Source organism: Sparus aurata, chromosome 9 (assembly GCF_900880675.1).
Source record: "Sparus aurata chromosome 9, fSpaAur1.1, whole genome shotgun sequence".
Classification (NCBI taxonomy): domain Eukaryota; kingdom Metazoa; phylum Chordata; class Actinopteri; order Spariformes; family Sparidae; genus Sparus; species Sparus aurata.
In genome coordinates, this window is record NC_044195.1 from 11,076,112 (window position 1) to 11,096,498 (window position 20,387).

The 20,387-nt window shown below is 41.6% G+C and overlaps 1 protein-coding gene across 1 annotated transcript in view; it reads right to left on the bottom strand.

The window, feature by feature from the left end:
* LOC115587578 (uncharacterized) overlaps positions 1 to 14,786 on the bottom strand; it is a 125,114-nt gene extending 110,328 nt beyond the window's left edge. The window contains exon 1 of the mRNA XM_030427482.1: positions 14,705 to 14,786. The gene's annotated coding sequence lies outside the window, so the exon portion shown is untranslated. The remainder of the gene's footprint in view (positions 1 to 14,704) is intronic.
* Between the last annotated feature and the right edge of the window lie 5,601 nt (positions 14,787 to 20,387).

Below are 20,387 nucleotides of genomic sequence, written 5' to 3' on the forward strand. Positions count from 1 at the left end.
TGTTTGTTTATCGCTAAATCAGTCCTTTTTTGACTGCAACTTGGTTTTGTTGTATATGTTAGACTTCATATGGGTCAGTTCTTCAGGGGGTCTGACAACCATCTGTTGGTTATATTAACATATAACAGTTTCCTCTTATTTCTATTAGATATAAACTCAGCTTATTAAGTTAGGGTAGAAAAGTATGACTGTGTGTGAATGAATGGAACCTGGAACCCTGTGAGGCGCTTTGAGTACCTAGAAAAGCGCCATACAAATCCAATCCATTATTATTATTATTATCATTATTATTATTATAATCATTATTATTATATTATTTGAAGTTTTTGTCTGATTGGGAAAAAAGTATGGCTTACCACATCTTATTAGTGTAATAAATTAGGACCAGACACCCATAGGGAGTAAGCGGCAACCTAGCTGGCTGAAAAATGAAGCTAACACTCAAGGGCCCAAAACTGCAGTCCCCTGAAGGGCCACCTGGAGCTGGCTCAACTGTCCAGCAGAAATTTAGAAAAATGTAAGCCTGGCACAATCAACAATTTTGGTCTCTGTAGCTAATTTTTCCATTTATGGCAACTGTACTGGGCTACATTTTTATATAACTCGCCTGCATATATTGTATTGAGGTTTGAAGTTATGCTTGATGAGGGATGTCGGTGTTTTAAGTGACAGCTAGCTGCTAGCTATCAACAACCAGGTTTCATTTAGCCCACCTAAGCTCCATTTCTTTGCCCATTTTCTTTTTTTTAATTTCGAGTAGGCACCACCGAGATGGTGAAGTCTACAGCCAAGGCCGCTTTAATGCACGGGCTTACCTGGGCTGAAGCCCAGGGGCCTCACGCTTTCAGGGGCCTCCCAAGTTCAGGTTCACAATGAGCTGAAAAGATCATATTGTTTTGTAACTTGTCAGGTTTTCTGTCAATCACTCTAATCGCACCTTACGTGGCTGCTGACTGATCCAAATTAGGAGTTACCCACGTGGCCCTATGGCCCGTGGGCTGACCTATCAGAATGTCTATAGTTAGTTTTGGGGTGTGTCCCTCTATGATTGATTGACATTTAGTGGAAAATGTCGGGGAGGACGTTTGAGAGTGGTGCCCAGAAAAGAAAAAAACTTATTAAGAAAGAGTTGGGCGAAAAATAATTACTGAAGAGCATCCCAATGCTTTTTTAAACCAGCTGCTGCTGAAGATGGACCCAGCACCAGGGGAAGCTCGCTATCTCACACACCGGAGGGAGCGGAGGTTGCGCAGGCCGCGCAGGTGGATGTAGCTGGAGAGGAGCAGGGGACCGCCCGCAGCAGTGGAGGGCAGGAGGAGGGGGGAGCACACGGGCCCCAGAGAGAGGACCAGGCTGCAAAGCAGTCAGGGGGAGACGAGTCAAATGACCCATGTAACAGTGACCCGGGCCGCAGGGGAAACAATACTGATGCAAAAGTGCGCGCTTATTGGGCGAAAATGGAGTCCTGTCAAAGTAAAGATGCTAACATGATGGATCACACCCCATGCAAACATGTTCTATCCTTTTTAATTAATAGAGAGGCGTTAGTGGAGCCTGTTTCATATGTCCACGCTTGCTCTCCATGACTTCTCCACACCATAGCGCACAACAAGGATGCGCTCCGACTCGGACTGCCCTTCCACCTGGACACCGCATACCTCGACCCCGTACTCGGCCAGAGTTTACCCTACACACGGTTCTCGTATTTCTCCTTTCACGGACTCCTCGGCGTGTGTGATTACTCCTTCAGCCTGCGTTCATCCGCAAAAAGGAGCGGCTCGAGTGCGCTGCGTAAATGAAGGCCACGCGCGGCTCAGAAAACATCTGCCGCAGGAGCTGAAAGACAAACGACTCAGCAAGGTGGAGTCACTGCGGGTAGCTATTTACTATATCAATGTGGAGCCTGCTGGACTTGTATCGGGATGGAGGTGTCGCTTGGAGACGCGCGTAACTGCGCCGCTGCAGCAGAGGTCAGAGTGCAGCAATGATGGCGAATACTCGCTCAAGTTGGCACAGCCATATAAATGTGCCACAAAGTCAACCCAGTGGGAGACTTGGAGATCAGACGCTAAATTCAGATTAGCTGTTGTTAACGTAGTGCTAACTTAAGCCAGTGTGCAGGCGAAGTTGAGCGCACAGAAGGATACTGAGAGCAAGAGTGAGCGGTCTGCAGCGCAGCCAGCAAGAGTCTGTGAGAGTGCAGGGGTTATTATTGCACCTTAAAATGCATAAAAGCCAGCATGCAAATACATTTATTGAGCACAGAATATATTTCTGTTTCCGCAAATTAAATTATGTTTTTAGATTATACTGCAAACCTCCTGTAAATGTTGCTCAGTTTCATCTTTTTGGCACCTGGCATTAGGCCATGTTGCTATCCATGGGGCTGAATGGAGTGTGTCTGTGCAGGTGCATGTGATTGGTTGACAGGGCCACTGAGGCCGGAGAACAGGTCACTAACTTTGATCTGTTGCTGTTCTTCGCTTATACTGTTATTAGTTATTATCAATGTTTGTGCAGACAGGTGATGGTTGGTGATGTTTTTCATAATATCGTTTGAAATCATATTTGCACACATTTTGGTTTTATTATCACCATAAGTTGCTGTGTGTGGTTCTTAAATAAAGTGTATTGTGTTTCTACTCAAGTGGGCTCAGTGATATGTTAATAACAATATTATGGTGTTTTCTGGCTCAAAGAGGGAAAATTCACTGTTGTATGTCTCCAAAGAAACTAATGCATTTTGTGATGTAGATTACCTAGATATTACGCTTTTTTAAAATGAGACTCTATAAATCGAGGGGATGGAGGGCCTACAAAACCTCTCAGCCCCGGGGCCTAACATTAGGTTAAGGCGGCCCTGTCTACAGCCACCACAGTGAGATTCAAAATGCTAATGCTAATGCTGCTATGGGCATCATAGAGATGTCAATGTTTGTTATGGGAGAAACAAAAACTTCCTGTTGGCTATACAGTTATCTACAGCTAAGGGGGCGAGTGTCAAAGCAGTGGATTTTGGTGGAGGATTTCTATTAGAAAGTCTGTTTCGAAAACAAATCCTTGTAATTTGTGTTTTATTAGTTAAGATGGGTGTAAATATGTCCTCCATGATGGTTTGTCTCACTTCTCTCCCCTTTAGAAAATAGACTAATTACAGTTTATCTCTCTTAACAAACTCTAACTGAAGTCCCATCCCAGTCTCAAATACATGTACATACATTCACTCATACTCACACACACACACACTCACACACACAGTCAGCAGGGGATGTCAGGGTAATGGTGTGATGAACTGTCCCTGTGTGTCTGACTGACAGCTTCCTTGCTGTCAGTAAATATGGGATTCATGCATTTCGGTATCTGGCCTGAGGCCCTGCAGTGTACTGTATATGTTTTTGTGTGTGTTACTGGTTTGGCTGCCTATATTATGAACTGCTATGGACTGACTGGATTGCAATACAACCAGTCATAGATGAGTGGATGATGATCGAGTTGAAGAAGCATTTAAAGGAACACGCCAGCAAATTAGGGACACAGACTTTTAATTTAGTTTTTTGGGGAGTCTTACATTCATAAAACATGAAACGATGTGTATCAGTTTGATCCATAAACCGTATAATAAATATTGGACGGCGCCATCATATTATCACCCATTGGTTTATGGGCTACGATAATAAACCCTCAAGTATGGCATTATGGCTGTTGCCATCTTGAATTGTTGGAGCCAGTAGTGACCATCTTTGGCGGAGCGGGTGAAGCTGGGGAGGATATCCTGATTGGATCTGACTGAGTGGCCAGTCAGACCAGTGGGTCAAAACGTCAGGAGGAGAGGAAAGAGAGGCCACATCAGAGCTTCGCTGACCCAATTTGAACCAAGAGCTGCTCCTCTACAAAGCCTCCTTCTGGCTAATGTCTGAGAACTGTTTTACCAAAATTTCACCAGCATGTTCAGATCCCCAGCAGAGGAAAACATATCACAGAGCATTATAGGTGTAAAAAGGCTTTAAAAAGTTGTCACTAACTTAACTTTTCTGAGAAGCTGATTAGCAACACAAACACACTTTATCATTGCAGTCAGGGTTCCTTCACTTGATCAGAAATGTACAGTTGGGTTTATGTTTACATCAAAAATTCACCTTTTCTACTTAAAACTTGGTATACCTTGACAATATACAATACACAATAAGCATTAACATGTGAAAACACAATTGATAAAGATGTTGCTGCTGCTCTTAATCTCTTTCAGAATCGCGCCGTTCACACTAGTCTTTTGTCTAGTCTTTTGTTAAACTGTATATGGTTGTCCATCTTTGCATCTCTCTTGTCTGCAAGGTGTGTAGGTAGCTTATCTCGCAGGTCGGGGGAGGGCGAGCTAACCTGCTCTCGGGCTGAGCTGCAGCCAGCAGAACAATACAACAATATTTCTACAGGCCAGAAGGTTGAATATAAGGCAAGAATCACATTTATCTGTTCAAGCAATGATGCTTTGAAGTTTAAACAATCTGATATAGGTCAAAATGTATTCTGAAGTGAAAACTCATAGTAAAAGTATTTAAGTATTAGAAGTTAAAGTAACCCAGTCAGTTTCTGAAGAATATTGGTTATATTGGAGTTTTATTTATAATGTATTCATGTGTTTGTTGATTTGCAGATGGTGAAACTGGAGCTTATTTTAATCACTACACTCAAGTAGTTGAATTTCCTGCCAGTATTATGTAAGTCCTATCTAAACTTACAGAAATACTTCCTAATGTATTTGTTGATTTCATTTTGTATCATTAATTGGGATTTCCAGATCAACTATCCAGTATCTAGCAGTCAGACACATGTAATGGATTAAAAGTTTTTAAAAAAAGAAGTGCCTCAGAAATGTATTGGAGCAGAATATAACGTTTCAGAAAAGAAACCGGGGAAAACACATAAAAAAAACAACACAGATCTCATATATGCTGTATGAAATGACACACTGGAGTGGCGTCATGCCGGCACTGCTTGGTTCATTGTGGACAAACAATGGCGAGGTAATATTCGAGTCTTCGTTGTGGCGATAGTGTAGAATCTCTGTGAGAAAAGGACTCCTCTCTGTCTTTCTCTCACATGCAAGCTCCTCATCTTTTGGCTTCTTCCTCCTCCTACTCCCCCATCTCTCCCTCCACCTTTTCTACATGTTCTCTCCACCTCCTCCCCCTTTGTCTTCCACTCTCTTCCTCTCCATTCAAATGCCAAACAGACACACACATCATAATGTATAAATCAATGCAACAGATTTAAATATTCTACTTCCCCATCATTGATACGTTATGAGATTTAGTCTTTTCGGTTCCATTCATGTTGTCATTCCCGCTGTAACATCTCTTCAAACTCCATCAGCTGCTTCTCCACACGAATTCAACTCAGCATTGCAGTCTGGCTCAAAGCTAATAGTACAATCTGAATCTTTCATTCTCACCCCACTATTATGGCTCTTCATACTCTTCAGATGCGAATTCGAAACCCACCAATTCATTTTGGCATTATCTTTTCAACAAACATACTTTTTACAGCCAGCAATGTGCATTTAGCGTCAGCCTTTAGACAAACCTTAAACATTTCACATTTTTCATTTATTCTTGGGGTTATTCAACGTTTTGACAGCCAGCAATGCAGATTTGGCATCAGCTTTTCAACAGCCAGCATTCACAACCGCAAGTTTTCTAATTAGCCTTTTTTAAACCTTCACCTGCAAACACACAGAAAAAGCTAATGGCAAAGTTTAACTACAGCGAAGTCCAACTGAGCCGATGTCATTCTTAAGGTTGATCCAAGTAGAATTTTGCATCTGCGTGTGTGTGTGTGTCTCAATCGTCCCTCCTCTCTCCTCCCTCCCAGTTTTAAGCCCAGCACTGAGCCACTAATGGAGGACAAGCCTGTTAAAGCAAAATGCCATGCTTTACTGGCAGCACACCAGGGACACACACAGACTGAAGAACTCACACACAAACACACAGACAGACAGAAAAAAACACACACATATTCATGCAAAAAAGGCAACACAACCAAATGTGCCAAAAGCAGCACACATACACACAGAGAAATACTTGGGGAAACAACAAGCATTCAGTTCCATAATAGGCGACTCAAACACTAAGCACACCCTCTCACACATCCCAGTAGAGTACACCACCATAGCAACAGCCTGCAAACAGCTAATCTTTTCAGTGATGCAGCAGCCGTCTCTCACTGTGAGCAGAGTCTCCAATTATACCTTCATTTGTTTGTCAGTTGTTTTGAAGGCCACATGAAGACCGGCAGAGCAGTCGCTTGACAGTTTACAGTCGAGAACAGCATCAGGCCTTAGACCTTCTGTGGACAACATGCTCCAGACCAGACATGCCACATGTTTTATGCATCTGTATGGTGTTGTAGAAAAAAAATTCACCAAAACAAAAACAAGATTCTTTCCCTGACACTTTTGCACTGTAGGTGTCGAATTTCAAACAAAAATCCAGAAGAAAATGAATGCTTGTTCTGTCTGGTACCATACCAGTTGGATTGTCAAGAAAAGCAGTACACTGAAGGAAAAAAGATACTCCAGTCGAAAAAATCATTATATTATTTGCGGAGGAAGAAATCGCAATATGTTTGTTGCATATATTAATGGTTATATCAGATCTGTGTGGAGCAAAGAGGATACTGTGTTAGTCTCCTGCTATTTTTTGGCTTAGCGCCACCCACGACGATTGTGATTGGTTAAAAGAAATACAAATAAGCCAGAGTCTCTCCCTCCCTATAGCCGAATGTCAATTAGTGGTGCCAGACCTTTCTCCAGCTCTGAGGAAATGGATCTGGCTTTGCAAGTCTTTAATTGACCGTCTGTAAATATGTCTCTCAGTTGGGTCTTGTGTTTTCAGTGAGAAAACGCATCATGACCAGTCAGTTTATCTGTACAGTGTTACATTAGACATTGTACATGATTCAAACATGTAGTATGAGTCAAAGATATAATATGTAAGAATTCTGCATTGAAATGTCTAAAAAGTACTTGAGTGTTTCTTCTCCCCAAACAGCCATATAATACCTGACAGTGGAAGTCACCTCCACGCATTGATGCTGCAGTCAGGTTGATAAACACGAGTGAAGATGAATCTACCTTTTAATCCCAAATGTTAAAAAGTCATCTCTGAGCCTCGCTACGTAAAAGGCTCAAAAATAGTAGAATCCGATGTGACGCTTTCTTTCTTCCAGAGCTAGTCGGCTCTGAGCAGCTGGAGAAGCTCCACTTTGCACTTCCCACACAATCCTCAGAAAATGGCTTTATAAATGTTTCATTTACATACCTCAAAACACACCTCAAGACACTTTATTTTTGTTCACCATGCCAGAATAAATTATCATTAGTTTTAGGATTACCAGAATAACAATTTCATTCTTAAACCTTTTAACTACATCTTATAGGGTAGTATTTGTCTAGACGCTTAAATGGCACCTCCTTTATGTAATCTGAGATGAGATATCTAGGCAGTAGGGGGTGACATAAGGAATAAAAAACACGCACATGAAATGAGGAACACACAGCTCTAGTATTATTTTTAGCTGAAACAAAACAGTTTTTGAGTCACTAAGAGTGGGTGAAGTAATGAGATGTCAGTAGGAAGAGGAACACATTTATATAAAGCCACAGAACCAAAAGGGATGCTTTCATCACAATATATATATTCTTTAGCTGAAACAGGAAAATCAAAATGTGAGATAAATTCACCATTTGATTTTAGATGTCGCTCTATGTTGAACAACTGTGAGCCATAGTTGCCCCAGTAAACAGACCAGCATGACTGGCTGTTGCAGCTGCATTTTCTATGGGCTTGATAGCAAGAGTTGGCAGGCCTGGTGATGGAGCGGCAGCAGGGCAGCCCAGCAGTAGCCTGTCTATTCACTTCACCTAATGAGCCCAGAGACACTCTGCAAGAACAGCTCCGGGGGATTATTGACCCCAACAGGACCAGCAGCAGACTGAGATAGGCAAAATAGGCTGGTGTGTTTATCTGCAAAACTGCCAAAAAGAGACATTACCAGGGCTAATGTATAAACAGTTTGAGTCAAGCACAGAAAAGACAACCAATAAATCCAACCAATCAGAGGCAGAGCAGGATGGGATTTTGTCAGAAGATCCATAATAATGCATCAAGATGAGGACTCTTCTGATGTCATGGTCACTATGGCGAGATGCCATCTATGGGCTGGGAAGAAGTGGTAGGCACAGGAAACGGTCAAGAGATAGGAGGCACGGCTGCAGAACAACAACTTGGTGGGCAGCGTATCAGTGGGGCGAGCAGGACTAGGCAGTTGTCCCAAACCACGTTATGACAGAACAAAGGAGAAACATCAGCTGGTTCAGGATGAGATACAGCAAGATGGTGGCCCTGGCCAAACAAGGTTGCCTGGTACACAGATGGGAGCATGCAGAACCATGCAAGCTCACCTGGACAAAGCTATGGAGAGCTGAACCATTACACACCAAGTTTCCATCCAATCGGTCAAAGTTACCCTCTCCCAAGCTCGGCTATCTGGGTCATAGCAAACACACTGGCATGCCAACTCTGCCAGAAAGTGGGGCACCTTAGAGCACATCCTCAGTTGCTCTCTGAAGGTGATGGGGAAGTATGATATTGCTGGTGCAATCACCAAGTCCTGATGTCATTGGCAAACACAATCTGCACAACGATCCATGACAGCAAGAAGCAGCATGTCCCCAAAAGATCCATCACCTTCATCAGAAACGAGGAGAAGGCACAACACAAGCCTAACTCATCAGGAGCGCTTCTTGCCTCAGCTCGGGCCTGGCAGATCAAAGTCGACCTTGGAAGGCAGCTCAAGTTCCCAGAAAACATTGCAACCACTTTGCTCCACCCAGGCATTGTATAACATCAGAGTAAACAGAGCAAGTGGTCTTGCTGGAACACACTCAGAGGCCAATGAACGCAAGTGAGCTTAATATGCAGGTCTGACTGCAGAATGCTGGAGCAATGCTGGGAGAGCCCACTGTACTGTAGTGGAAGTTGGCTTTACATGCTTTGCTGGCTGATCATTACAAATGCAAAATACTCAAAATCCTTGCAGTTAAAGGACTGCAGCATAGCTAAGAATATACAACTGAAAAGGCCTCAATATGGCTGTGGATCCAGATGAGGGGATCCACAGCATTAGGAGTAGTGTGCCACGTGGAGATCGAAGACCCAAAACACCCTGTGACTTCGGTTTCATCACTGAGGATGTGTCCAAGTGTTTTCTAGAACTTAAAAATAATAAACTCATGATGATTTAATCATCATGTCTTTGATTTAATACAATTTTATACAATTAAATACATTCAACATGATTTGGTACAACCATAAACAGATGTAGACCTTTGGATGATGTCTGCCTTCTGTAAGAAATATAATTACAGCTCCAAAGAGGAAAGGCTGTTTATTAAAAACAAAAAAGTAATTTCTTCCATTTTTTTTTTTACAAGCCTGGACAAAATGTATTTCTGCATATGACACGAGACCCCAGGGTTAAACTATTCTTCTATCAGTCAGATGTAGGAAACTAGATGATGGAAGAGAATAGAGATAGGACAGAGAACAGAGTGGTAGGAGAGAGGGAACATGATATGAGGAAGGAGGGAGGGTTTCAGAGACACAGCAGTGTGTTAACGGGAGCCAAGCATGGCAAATTGGACCGAATTTTCCGCCTGTGCGATTTCAATACACAAACGCAGGCGTACATAACCATGCTTAATAAGTGTCGGGCTAATGCATTGTATAATCTCCTCTAAATTAATATGTTAGACACAATTGCCTGGTAATTAATTCCTGTCACAGCATATCCAAATGAGAAGATTTATTCACTTCTGTCAATCATAAAACCCAGGAGCCTGAGGCAGATTATTGCCCAGCATGCAGTGGCCGTGCAATGATGATGATGTGGTTATGTGTGGTAGTATATGTCTGCTATGCCATTACCTGGACCTTTAAAAGGCCAGCGACGATAGCTGGTCATCAAACGAAGGTCATTGGGATGACAGGATGAAGGGAAAGGCAACAGTCTTTTGTTTTATGGCTTCATAAAGAACATAATGTCTCCACGGGCTCCTTAACCGTCCAGCATCCGCCCACCATTCAGTTTCATGGCTGTTCCTTTCCCACACTTGCCTGTCTCCCTTATTGTTTCTTGGCATTCCGTTTAGGAGAAACTGCAGCTACATTACAACCCACACAAACACTTGGATGAATGCCAACACATTTATACTTTTGCAATTGGAGTTTTAAACGACTTGTGTCGCAGTCAGTGCAAACTAGTGTATAGGGCATAAATGGAGTTTACACTTTCAGTGATGAATAGTGAGATTTATGAAGCTTACAAACTGTGATATGTGCAGTTCTTTGATATATTATGTGCGCATTTCCAAAAATATTATTGCTACTGTTACTTGGGGCATGGTTGGCCATCATTATTGTATGTGTTCTCCTTATACATCCTGCACAGTGGATGCATAAAGGTGTCATGCATTTAGATACACCAAGATACATCAAGTCAGTCCCTCGAATTATCAATAATCCATTTAAAAACACTAAAGTTAGACTACATTTACTTTTTTTTTTTTTTGCCTTTAATTACAATAGCTGTAGTAAAAACCAGTAGCTACAAATGTGTTACTATGGGTCCCAATGTTTTTCTTGACAAAACCCACCTACTTTTAGTGGTTTGGTTGGTGTGGTTTGACATGAGGAGGTGGATTGGTTAGGCTGACAGTAAGAAGGGGGCGCCCCATAGCTCAGTTAGTGTGTGTGCGCCCCCATATACAGATGCTGTGTCCTCGCGGCATCGGGCCTTGGTTTGAATCTGAACTGTGGCCCTTCGCTGCAAAAGAGCTAAACACAGATACACAAAACACTAAGATTGAAATAGAAACAATGAGCTAAACTAATGAGCGGCACTGAGTAGTCACCATACGGGGTGGAATAATTTGGTGCCGCAGTTGTGGAGAGACCGGGGTAATATAGCCAAAGGATGATGAGCTGATAAGAGACAGGTGTGCCACTCTGCTGCTGCCGCCGTCACGCCCGCAGACACACAAGCACACACACACACACACACACACACACACACACACACACACACACAGGGAAAGAGCAGGTGAGGGAGAACGGAGCGGGAAAAACAGAAACAGAAAAACAACCGGACTGCCATAGCAGCACCATGACACACTATGTTTTAGCTATGAAGCTGAAATTTGATGTGGAGGTCAAGTGTTTTACGAGATTGTGTGCATGGGACTGCATGAACATAATGAAAGACTGCATCTGTCCAGTTGCAGATTTTACAAATTCATACTTGTTTTTTTTTTTCTATGTAAACAGTCTTTAGGGAAAAGAGAGAATACAAGACAGAAGTGCAGTTTCTGCACACACACAGAGCCAACGATATTTCACTTTTCAACTATTGAAAACACACACACGTGTGCGCCTACACACACACACAGGCCTGCAGGCGTGTGGTTTTTCTTTATTAAAAACCAGAAAGCGCAATTAGCGGCAGAATATGCTTAACCCTGTATCACTCCCTCAGCTCGAGGATATATTGCTTCCTCCTCTCCATTATTAAAAATATCACAGACATGAGAGGAGGGGAGCAGACAGGAAATATCACAACCACATGTTTAGCAAGAGGAGGTTAGGATATCTGTTTTATTTAGTGGTAGGAAGGCAGGTATTACTCTGTGTTTGGTAATGGGAGACTGAATGCATTTTGTCTGTCTGTCTGCTGTGTGTGGGTATTTGGGATGTTGTGAATGTGGTGCAATGTCTGTCTGTCAGTGGCTGGTTCTGTTAGGATGTCGTAACTCTGATTACACTAGAAATAGAACTAATACATATGCATAATTAATTGTAGATAGTTGTGAAAATGTATCTACAATTTTTAGTTAATATCCTGTCACAGGCCCTCTGTACACTCTTCTATCGTTCTGATTGTTGTTACTCTGCTCTGTTAGAGTTGTTCTGGGGTTATTTTCAGGCCTTTGGGTCCACAATGTCGCTCATGCTTCACAGCTTGTGGTTTCACCTCTGTTGCTTTCAGTCACACAGAAATGTTATGCTGAAACCTGATGTGCAGTCCAGTGATCCAGCTGTGACTCAGACAGCAGAACATGGTCTCTGTGTTGCGTCCTTCGGTCAGGGCCAGAGAGACGGATGGAGTCTGTGTGTCGACCAACTTTTGACTCTGGGTTGCATTCGCTCCAGTCTGCATGGAGGAGGACTTCCTGTTTGGGATTTAGTTTCTACGAGAAAGCCCAGGCCTCAGGCACACCACTAAGCTTTAGTTTTTACATCAAAAAACTTTTTAAGCACACTGAGTTATAGTCTGAACTCATTTTTCCCATTATTATATATCTATATATTTATATATACATTATTATAGTATATTTGCCTGTATGTGCAGTTATATCCTAAGTAGGGCTGTCACAAAATCGGGCAATCACTACCTGATACCTCAGCCAAACAAATTCCCGAAGGTGATAATAACAACCCCCAGAAACACTTTTCAAAAGAGGTCAAACATGCAAGGGGCTGGAAAGAGAGAGAGACAAGGTTTCTGTCTCCTCTTATGCATTTATTTATTTATCAATTTATTCATTTTATTTATTTGGTGCCAAGAATATTAGAATATGAAAGGAAAGGAGGTGAATAGAGGAAGGATGAAATGCAGCAAAGGGCCGCAGGTTGGATTTGAACCCTCTAGGGAGGACACAGCCTCTAAAAAAATTGGGGGACACACTCAACTGAGCTACAATGCGCAAAATAAGAGCAAATGGTGACTAAAACTTACAGTAATGTAATGTAAGTGAAGGGGGGGTGAGACACTGTGGTTAGTTGAATGCTGCCTATTGTTGACCTACTTATACTGAGTCTGCTAATAAGATTATTTATATGATCATTATTTATTTATTCTCACAGGTACAGGTACACAGATTTTTCTTCTTTTTTTCTATATATAGAATCAAACTGTTTGACTGGAAAATACGGTGCTGTGAGCTTTATCATTGGGGTCTCACTGCAGAGCTACAGCTGAGCATCATCTCAGCCATATAAAATTCTCTTTCTTTAAACTCTCTCTGCAGCGTTTACATCTTTTGTTGCCCATGTGTCTCCATCCATAATTGTATCTGCATCATTCCACTGTCGAATCCTGAATTATTTGACAAAATAATGCTTTGGAATTGTGATTTCCTAGACTCTAACCACACTCCTCCTATCATACAGCGTTTCGTCTTAACTCGATCGATAACATGCTCCTTTTGTTAAGACTGAAAACATGTGTATGTTGATGGAAATAGTTGATAACTGATGGGTGTATAGGTTTCACCGTCTCTGTTCCCAGCTGTAGCAGATTCCTTTCCTCGCACAGGTTAGAGCAGAGCGCGAGGATGTCTGGCATTAAACATACTCAACCTGCTGCCGTCCTGACAGCAAAACACTCGGAATGCCTTAGATCTCCTCAGTCAACCCCTCACATACTGTATCTAAACAGCCTTTCCTCCAACTGTTAGTTTTCTCGAGATAGAAATCATTAAAATAGAATGTGAGATTTGTAAAAGAAAGATTCACACAGCCCGAGGCTCTGCACCAACCACTGCGGCTGAGGAGGGCTCCTGGTTGCGCGCTGATATCTCTTGAAGATTAAAAAAAATTATTCTAGCTGCAGCTGAAAAGGTACTGCATGCAGCGATCAGAGAGCAAAGCCATGCCGCAGCTTTAGCAAGCATACTTCTCAAAACCAGGATGAGAAAGGATGTAATGATTACATGTGCCAACATGACTGGTATAATGAAAAAAGCAACAGGGTTTTATGAGTTTCTGGGACTAGTAGCAGGTTAATCCTACTTGACCGTTCATCCTGTGTCTGATTACTTTACATTGATATGATCTGTACTCAAGTTACTTTTTATCAACAGTTTCTCAAGTAGAAATACCAGTGAAACAACTAATTAAGTAAAAATACAAAGGTACAAACTAAAAAAGTAGCAAAGTGAGTAACTACGGTGTTCATCAGGTAGAGAAGTGAACAGACACCTATATTTAATAATGGCACTATTTTTATTTATTTTATATACTATTATAATCCTGCAAGGGGAAATTCTTCTTTCCACTCGCATTACACATGTCTCAGTTCCCATCACAATCAGGTGTGAGCCCCTATATCCAGGTCCGTCCAATCACATGAAGCCAATTGGACAACAGAAATGCTTCAATGGCGTATTTATGTGAAATTGGAGATAATGTGCCTGTTATTAGGGATGTAATAATAACAAAAACATCACAATATACAGTCCACGGTACAGTTTTTATAATGACATTTAAAAAAGAAAAGAAAAAGATGACTGATGATTTATTATTTGTATACGCTTCTGCTTTCCTACTATGGTGGAATAAAAGTAGCTAGCCACATGTGTAAAAAGTAGCCATGAACTGTTTTGTACAATTACAATATATACAGCCGGACTACCAGGTCACATGTAATGGAGTAAATGTAAGTCTTTACTACCCGCCTTTCGTTAAATACATTGTCCTTCATATAACCATACGAAAGAGTAAAAACTGAATATTAATGAAGTAACTTTCAGAATAACAATGAATGTAAGATTGAGAAAATAAATAAGTGGTAATAGTAATTGCCATCTTACCATCCTGAAGTTCCGGGCCTGATTCAGTGATGGAAACAGTGATAAAATTCCTCTCCTCTCCCCGTTTTTGCTCTCGCTCCCCCTCCTCCGGTCCTTCTCTGTGCCAAAACAGCACAACACAATAATAAGATTACAACACTGTGTGTGGAGCTGAATAGCAATACACACATCTTAAAAGGTTGTGTGGTAGACACGCACACACACACACACACACACACACACACACACACACACACACACACACACACACAGCTTTTATATTTCTCCTTCTATGGTGTTCGGTGCTTTTAGCCAGAAACTGAAAGCATGGAATTATGCTGGAGATCCATTTTACTGTGAAATTTCCTCTATCCCTGTCTCCCCTCTCTTACTCTTTTTTTGTTTGTTTTCTTTTAATCCTCTTTGTGTCTTTAGTATTTTCTCATTTTTTTCCCTTTCTTTCAATCTTTATTTACAACAACAGAGGAGACAGCAAGAAAAAGGGAAGGATTGAGGGTTGAGGGCAGGAGTTATGGGATGAAGTGGAGGGTGAGTAGTATTAGGAGGAAGAGGAGCCGGAGGAATATGAGTAGGAGGTGGACTACAAGGAGGAGGAAGATTAGGAGGAGGACTATAGAAGAAAGACAAGGACTAATCGTGGGAGTAGGTGGAGGAGGACATGTAGTAGGACTGGGACTTATGGCAGGAGTAGGATGATTAAGACAAGTGGTAGTAGGAGCAGAAGGAGGAGTAGGACAAGAACAAATGCTAGAAGGGTGAGGAGGACAAGTGGTCGTAGCAGGACAAGAATTAGTACGAGGACTAGAAGGAGGACAAGTCGCAGAAGGAAGAGGATGAGCAGGAGTAGATCTAGGAAGAAAGAGTTGTAATGACGGCAGTGCATGCAGATGCAACGGTCAGTAGCTTCTTCAATCCTCACTACATTTTTTATGTATTTTTAAACAAAAGATGTCTATATGCTTCTACTGCAGCAGCAGCAGCTTCCGAGCGGCCAGCCAGACTGCTGGGACAAGTCATGACCAAAAATGGTGCGATCATCCCAGAAAGAGAGGAAAGAGAGGGAACGTCGGAGCTAAGCTGACCCGACTTCGACTGAAACCTGTTCCTCTACCAAGCCTTCTTCTGTCTGATGTCTGAGAACCGTTTTACCAGCAAAATTGCCTGGTGCTCAAACGCAGTTAAATTGGATGGACAGTGTTCAGCAGATGTCCAATTTCTCATGCTCAGATGTCGGCCATATTATCTGCCCAGAGAATTCACCAGTGTTTTTATTGAGATGCAAATTTAAAAATGCCCTGCAGGAATTGTTTGATGTCATCATCAGCAACATGACTAAACAACTGGGTGGAATTTTCATTGTAGCTGGTAGCTGGTTTTAATCAAACAGACCTCAGAACTGTTTTACCCAAATTCCAGCAGCATGTTCAGATCCCCACCGGAGGAAGAAATGGACCATGTGTATACAAATATTCCTGGCAGCTACGAAGCCCTCCCACGTCCTCACTTTGGCCTATCAGATCATCTTTCTCTGCTTCTACTGCCTACTCACTCTCAGCTCTTTCCAAAAAACAAAAGCCAAAAAAGATGCCTTTCAGTCAGGCGACAAGGAAGCATACATTACTGCCAGAGCAGGACTGAAAGCTGGCATCGAGGAGGCAAAGCGGAGACATCGGCAGGGACCAGAGAGGGACCTCAACAACTTCAGCACTAAAGATATGTGGCAGGTGATCCAAAATGTCACAGGCGTCAAAAGCAGGAGCGCCCCCCATCATGTACGAAGCTCCGTTGCCGGACGGACATTTTATGCCCCCGTTGAGCTCCTTCACCTTCAGAAGACCAGCCACTGTCGGTAACCCCAGCAGACATATTATACCGGCTGTGCAGTAAAGATGCACTAATCAGCTAGCCAATGTTATTATTGACATTTTTTAACATCTCACACTAACAGGAGAATGTTCCCTCCTGCCTCAAGACAGCCACCATCGTTCCTATCCCCTGAAAAGTCTCCTTTGACTCCGTCCTCTATGGGGCCTGCAAATCTCCACCAACTGTGACCTCATCCTGTCTTTGCTTTGCTAAATGAATAAATGGAAAGTAACTTTATTTGAAAATGTAAAAAAAACTGGAAAAGGGGAAAAAAAAGGAACTGCAAAGTGCCAAGACCAGTTGTAATTTAGCAGTAACATACAAACACATAACAGAGACAAAAGGCAGTGAAGCAGCAACAAGTTGAAAGAGAAAGGGACATCATAGAGATCAAAGTAAGGAAACTACATTCTGTGGAGGTCCAGCCCAGTTTTTTTATTTAACCAACACCTATCAAACTGCGACCATACTCAATTTACAGAGCTGGTAAATATATCTTGTTCATCTCCTCATATCTTCACATCTAACACAGTGAATTATGGGTTTGCTTCAACCTAATCAGACTCATGGACTATTGGAACCAAAAAAAAAAAAAGAAAAAAGAAACGAGCAAGAAGGCGTCTGAGTTTTATTTTGTTTATGTCTGATTTAAATGAAGTGTGTTTCATGATAAGAGAAATTAATGTTTCTGCAAATGGAGTCTGGTACATTTGGCGAGGCTGTGGAGAAATAAAACGCCTTACATTAGTCTTATAAAAAGGTCTGTCTCTGAAAGGGATTCTGTCTATAATTTTTGATTTGTATATCGTAGAAAACAATCTGAGTCTGTCAGTGGCAAAATAAGCACTTAATATGGAGGTACTGATGGTTGTCTACAGTTATCTACCTTTATTGTGGCCTGTTTCTTGGCTCGTGGCTGCAGCAGTCTCACTCAGTACCGGACCAATTTAAAAAAAAAAAAACATGCCGTCTCTCTCACAGAACATTGTTTTCATAACTTACAATTCAATTAATTTCATCACGCAATAGCTGTAGATGTTTGAGTGAGTGTGTGTGTGTGTTTGTGTGTGTGACTGAATAATCTGAATCAGGATACTGTAATGGGAGAGGAGTGTGTGCTTGGATATAATATTGAGCAACACGCTGTAGTTTAATGTGTTGAAGACTAATAGTAGTGGGAGTAGGAAAAGTAGGAGCAGAAGTAGGACTAAGATCAGGAGGAGAACAAATAGGGGAAGGCTAGGGAGAAATAGTAGGAGGAGTAGTGGTGGCAGGAGGACTGGGAGTAGCAGTAGAAGGAGGAGGAGGAGGAGTGGCTGTGGTAGTAGAATAATACCAGAAGCAGTTGTAATAGTGTTACAGCCCTGGATTTGCTAACTATTGATAAAGTAGAGGTAATAGTCAAGTGAATATAAGCACAGGTAGTAATAATAGTAGGATGATGGTAGTTGTAGATATTAGTATAAGCAGCAGTAATAGCAAAAGACGTGTTTGTGGTGGGCGTGCTGGTAGAGACTGACAGTGGCATTATAACAACGGAACATGACGATGTGTCTTTCATACTTTTGTTTCACTCTGAATCTCAGAAAGATGTTGCATGTGAATGTGTTAAAAGCCTCTTAGAGACAATCAGTGGCAGTATTGATCCACACACACACACACACACACACAAAATTGCAAATTACACACACACACACACACTTAGACTCTTGACCCCTCCTCCACTTCTCCAGCTCCCTCCTCCTTCCTCTCTTCCTCCCCCTGGTCCTCCAGTGGCAGACTGAGCTGTAAAAATCAATGGGGAAAATGTTCTCCAACAGCCAATCTAGAAGCCATCTGGCCCTCGTCGTCCTCAGAGACCAGCAGTGTGTCCCCCCGGGGACACGCAGACAAGAAGCTGACAGAGAGAGAGAGAGAAGAAGCCCGGGCACACAACAACAAATGTAACTCAATAAAACGTACATCCACAGTGTGTGCTACACATCATGTGGCTGTTACATAAGAGGCAGATAGGTTGACACATACAGGAGACAGACAGAGAACTATCATATGCTTAAAATGTGCTTGTTTTAAAGATTATTTTAAGGATATTTGATCTGGCCCTTGAATCATCTGAGTGTGTGATGTGCAGGGACCTGATAAAAACCCTGCTGGATGACGTACAACAAAAAATATTCTGATTTATAAATCCCAGATCAATTTGGAAATGTGCGCACATGGATCAGCCATTCATCCCGCCCTTTCAAAACCCACAGGGAACCATAAACGTTCAATGTAAAGCACCTTATGAGTGTTAATGTATAGAAATGAGCCGCTGATCAACAGTTCTGAAAGAGAATCTTGGCCTCAACCGACAGGAGAACAAAGAAAAAACTTTTTTTCTGGGAAGTGCGGCTGATCAAATATCTAGCAAGAAAAGCACAAATACACATAACACGGCTGGTCTGAATGTTTATCATAATGTAGATCTTTGATATACATTTGATATTAAGTGGAAATAATTCTGACTTCAGTTCACTAACTCACCATCTGCGTTGTCGGTTACCACTGCTTCCAAAATGTTCATGCACACGGGTCAGTTTGCCTACAGGTGTGCACATCCTCTGTCAAGTTTTGAGTCTGAAAACCTGAGACTTAAAAGAGACATTTATTGGCATTGAAAATCTTGTAGGACTACTATAGACAGAGTCAAATGTCTGAAAGATTTCATCACTATACCAAGAAACGGCGACAGATTATAATTTTATACATCTGCTCTTGACTTTATATTGTAAGAGTCCAGACTGGATGTATGGGTGGGTTTACTTTTAATGGATTTGTGCTCCGCTGGTATTTAAGTGCTGTAAAGAAAATTATAAAACAACAGATTTTGGAATAGAGTGATAAGCAAACTATCAAATTGTGGTAAAAAGTGACCTGTACAGAGACCAACAGGAGCACGTGAGAAACAAAAAGGACAGGAAAAGGTGAAAAAGAAAGAAAGAAAGAAAGAAAGAATGAAAGAAAGACAAAGGAACAAATGTGTCGAAGAAGACAATACGGAATGATGGGAATATATCAAGAAGCCAAAAGAGATCAGAAGAAAGTGAAGTGTGTGTGAGCAACTACACACTCAGCCATCTTGAAGGAGTTCATCAATACTGGTTTGATAAATATTGGAAGCTATATCGGACATCTGAGCCTCTGAAAGGGTTGATGATTGTCTATTTTAAACCAACAGAGGAATCATCCTGTCTTTCTGTCCGTCTGTCCTCAGGGCTCAGGTTGGTATTGAATACAGATTTGGAGGTTTGTATTAAATAGATCCTTAATACATCATTTTATACACGAGCGATCAATTAACAATCAGTACAGAAACAGCTTATCATATAGTAGTGTAAGGCTCATTCTCTTTAAGACACTACTTTTATTTAATGTATCTAAATCATAGATCAAATATATTTTGCCTTGTAAAACTCCTAAAACACCCCAAAAAAACCAAATGTCCAAAACCAGAAAACTGAGTGAGAATATTTCAAGCTGTTACAAATACAAATTGTTTTTATGTCAGGACATCTGATACTACTAAACAAAAATACTAATTTGTTTGCTAAATAAGTGAATCTCCCAGGGGCAGAAGAGGAAAATTAGATTTTTAGGACTAATTGGAACACCACAAGTGGTGGGATTTGTTTGAAGGAGAACTTCTGGTTTTAAAATGACTTCCTTCAGTTTGGTACACCCTATGAACCAAATAATTATTGTTAAATTTACTTAAAATATACAGCAGGTGTCTAGTCTGTATGAAATATGCTCTCAAAGATATGCTGTAACATTT